Below are 4,719 nucleotides of genomic sequence, written 5' to 3' on the forward strand. Positions count from 1 at the left end.
GTGTGTGTGTGTGTGTGTGTGAGAGAGAGAGAGAGAGAGAGAGAGAGAGAGAGAGCATCCACTCTGTCCAAGAACCTGAGAGAGAGAAAGCGTCCACTCTTTCTAGGAATCCACTCCCACGTAAGCAGGAAGCAATGGCAATCAGCGATAGGATTTGAAGGGCACCCAAATCTTTCATATGACAGACACCTAAAAATTTTGCCCTTCTTTCAAGAAGAACAAATTTCTACAATGCCCGTCTAATGATAGATAAATAAAAAATTTTCCTATCGAAAGATCATCGTGATGCTTGAGTCATGTACAAATAGATACAAAGCATTTTGTATTGTGTTTACAAGATTTTATTTTAAGATTGTTATCAGTTATCAATTGCATAATACTTATTGACATTTAAAAGCATATCCATATTTATCTATATAAGAAAAAGTTATAAATTTATGGTACTAACACAGAAGATCGTACAATCATCATCTCATGGTAACTTTTATCACTACATTTATCCAAAGTAAATTTATTTGAATTCATATAAACAACTTACATCATAAGAGAGAGATTTTCATGATAACTTTAAATGAATTAGACAAGATCTTCATTTCATACAATATTTAAATCACTTAATCTCACCTTAATCTAAAAATCTTCACATTAAGCACTTGAATATGCAAATTGAATAATGTATACAAGGCCAATCTAATAGAAAGCAAATAAAAACCCAGGGGAAAAAACCCCTCTTAAAGAGGGTAAAAAGTGTCCTGGAACCTAAAAATCCAAAATGCATAAGAAGGAAACTTCAAATTCAAGCTTCTTGCATAGAAGTGGTCTCCATGGATCTTGATCTTCTACTCTTCATAGCTTTCCAAGCTTCAAAACATTCATGTCAAAGCATCTCTTCAGGGTTGTTTACCTTGGGAGTATTCAATCCCACAAACATCACCAATCCCAACATATCAAGGGATAAACTATTCCGAAACTTGTCCTTGATTTTATTCATCTTTGAGAAACCTCTCTCACATGCTACAGATGAAAGAGGTAACAAAAGCAAGGCTCTCCAAAGCTTCATAGTCCATGGAAAAGAGAATTCCCATTCTTCATGATTACAACAATCTTGCCAAGCAGTATGCATATTCTTTTGCTTAAAACAATTTCGCATCCGTGAGACAAAAGATCTACGCTCTCCTTTGCATTCAACCTCATTCATGAAAGAGCCAGATTCCTTTCCAAAGTGCTTGCAAAGAGTTTCCAACCATAGTCCTGAGGCATCATCAAGCTTTTCTAAATCTTCATTATAATCTCTTGGACTAAAATACTTCACAGCTTCAAACAACTCAAAATCAACCTTAAAACGATTCCATAAAGCATCCACTAAACTTCTAACATAAGTAGTAGCCATCATTACTAAATTCTCAATCACTATATGTAGAGTTTCATATGCATTCACAATATCTCCATCACACATAGGCCCCAAGTGTAAGACATGTGAGTGTATTTTGCCAGCACTATCTGTAAAACTCACCACCCCATTTTGTCCATGAGCCATGGTCAAAAAAGCATGTGTGTGTTTTGTATCAAAGCCAAATACTCGACCCAAGAAAGACATTTGACGTGTCTCTACAACAACAGACTTTAGATGACTTCCAATAGCAGAAATATCTGGATGCTCCTCTTGGAGCTTGCAATTGAGCACATTTAATTCTCCAAGCACATCAGCAAAGAAATTCAAAAGAAATTGCACCTTATAATTTGTCAATGATGCATATAACTCACTATCTTCATGCTTCAATGCTGTCAATAAAGCTCGCATCAGACGCACCACTCTAACCATGACCTGACCTCGAGACAACCACCTTACATCATGCATCTTTAACAAATTTCAATTTTCCATGTCTACCAAGATTGAATGCCTTTACAACTTTTGCAAGAGCTGCATGTCTCTTTGCCGATCTACAAACCCACTCAAAGAGCTTTTTTGCAATCTTATCCACAAACTTGAACTCTTTGAACACTTTAAATGCATCTCCAGTTGCAAGTGACTCCCTATGAGCAACACAATGAAAGCTCAAAAGATGTAGAATATTTTTCTTCAACCTTGCAACCACACCATTTGCTGAGCCTGTCATGACACTTGCACCATCGGTAAGCAATACCAATCATCTTGTGCAAAGGCAACTCCATTTTGGCCAAAAAGTCAAGCAAAGTTTTACTTAAGGCCTTTGCATCACCATTTTCGATTGGCAAGAGTTCCACAAAGCATGTACATATTGGGCCATTTCCACAATTTTGCATGTACGTGATGTAAACAATCATGTATTGTTTTGTACTAATATCAGTACTCTCATCAATTTGAATAGAGTAAAAAGGACTCTCAACAATGTCCTTCTTTAATCTATTCCAATATACATGTTTGATTGCCTTGGCAAATTCCTTTCCTGCATCTTTACTAGTGTATGCAGAGTACTCACTAGTAATTGGCATATTAGGTGTGCGCAAAAATCTTTGAAAGTTGCATTGGTGTGGAAACTCTTCAAGAGGTAAATTTCTTTTGAGTACATACCACATGCTTTGCATGACCGTGACAATCCTGTCCTTCTCATCATCTGTCTCATAATCGCAATATGCTTCTCCATGGGAAGTGTTGAGCGTCTCTCATGTTCTTCCCACACAGCCTTTGCCTGTATATGCTCTTTAGAGAGACTATGCTCATCTAAGGCACTCCTTTGTTTAGTTGTAGCACCTTGAGGTTGAGCATAAGGATTCCTTTTGTGTGCATAGGTACACCACCTGCATTTGAGCCTCTCTTTTCCATTAGGCCCATCAACAGGGAAAACCCATGTATGCGGAATTTTTCAACTTTCCAAGAAAATCCGCTCATACTTTTTTTTCCTCTTTTGTGGCTTCTTGTGCAGCCACAACTTGACTAGAAGTGGCAGCATTACGTTGATCACTTGTTACATTAGTAACTAGACCATGAAGCCCAAGAGATTACTCAAGGGTTTTCTGTTTTTTGCTTTTTTCAGGTCGACCAAGTGGCGCCATATTCTCTACATAACAATAAATAATAATGTGATTTGAAATGCTGTGAAGTTTTCAAGATACTGCTATAAATCTCATATCTTTTTCTTTCCTTAGTCTATAGTGTAGGCAAAGTGTTCTTTGAATAAATACATTATTAAGCTTCATGCTTAGTATGCCAACGATTTCATGTCTTGTGCAAGTAGTCATAGAATTCACAAGTAAAGATAATGCGTGAAAAGAAGACCAACCTTTAGATCTTGGAGATAATGTGGTGGTTGTAATCAATGTCGCTCAAGACTCGATGACTCTTGAATGCCTTGGATGATGTCTTTGGTCCATATAGATTGTGTTCACTATTTGAAAGACTTAGAACTAGAAGTTAGATGACTCCAGATGATGCCGTGGATGAAGCTTGATTGTGTCCTGCAAAGCATGAAACCCAAGTTTGAGAGTGGGTTGCAATTGCAAGACTCTCAGTTTGAGAGTGCATTGTTTTTGCACAATAACTCATGAGTTGTTAATAGCTAAAAATATTTGAAGTGGAGAGTCAAGACTTGAGAATAAAAGCTTTTTGGCCATCACTTGGGCCATCCTTCCCACCTCTACACTTGCAAAACCTTGAATCACTTCCTCTCTTTCACACGCTCATCATACGACCTCACACACACGCATAAGGCAAAATACACACACTGATGAAGATCGCACATGTATTGAACAACTTGCATAAGCATGTAGAGCTCACCACAAGGAGCGTCGTGGTATGCTCTGTTTGAGAATTGGTTGAGCAATGAGTTCGCAGTTTTGAGTAGAAGAGGCAAAATCCACTCTCTGGAATGCTTGTTGTTCGGCCTGTTTCTTCACACACAAAAATGGTTGCACGTTTCACACCCTTGGGCCTTGGCCCTTGAGGCTTGGACGTCATACACACACACATGCCCAAAGTGCTTGGCCCATTACCTGGCCTTTTTTTCCAGCCCTTTCAACTTAGAAGCCGCCTTTTTCCCAGCCCTTTCAAGAAGCAAGATTCAAAGAGAGAGAGAGAGAGAGAGAGAGAGAGAGAGAGAGAGAGAGAGAGAGAGAGAGAGAGAGAGATACAATTTGCAGGCTGCAAGCGTAGGTGAATAAATGAATTATGAATCGTGATGCTCAAGAGAGAGAGAGAGAGAGAGAGAGAGGGCGACTTTCAAGTTTCTAGTATCTACCATGCAGGCGATTGGCTGCTGATGAAGTGGCGAAGAGAGAGAGAGAGAGAGAGAGAGAGAGAGAGAGAGAGAGAGAGAGAGAGAGAGAGAGAGAGAGAGGGCGACTTTCAAGTTTCTACCATGCAAGCGAGAGAGAGAGAATTTAACCTACATAGTACAGGCTATGACTCACGCAAGGCTCATACGAGAGGGAGAGAGAGAGAGACAGCTGTTCGGGATTCGGGAATGGGCGTTTGCTTTTCAAATTTCCAACTACCAATTTACCAAAATTAGCAATGACAATGACATTAATTTAGCATGCAGGCTGGCCGCTGTAGTTGGCTTTTTCTTTTAATATTCTTCAAGTTGCTTAAGGCCCAAGGGCTTATTCTCACGGGAAGCCTTTATTGAAGGGACCGTTTCATATAACAAGTTCGCTTGCCGTTTTGTTGCACCCAGGTCCCACGCACATATCAAAACAACCAGTGAACCACCCTTGCGCAATACCAACATATAATTTTAAATT

At 39.1% G+C, this 4,719-nt stretch overlaps 1 pseudogene; it reads right to left on the reverse strand.

Annotated features, from left to right (window-relative positions):
* Nucleotides 1–796: 796 nt before the first annotated feature.
* Nucleotides 797–2,565, reverse strand: LOC147620279 (uncharacterized; annotated as a pseudogene).
* Nucleotides 2,566–4,719: the final 2,154 nt, after the last annotated feature.

The sequence above is a fragment of the Cibotium barometz genome, chromosome 32 (genome assembly GCF_041138505.1).
Source record: "Cibotium barometz isolate CiBa-2024 chromosome 32, ASM4113850v1, whole genome shotgun sequence".
Taxonomy (NCBI): domain Eukaryota; kingdom Viridiplantae; phylum Streptophyta; class Polypodiopsida; order Cyatheales; family Cibotiaceae; genus Cibotium; species Cibotium barometz.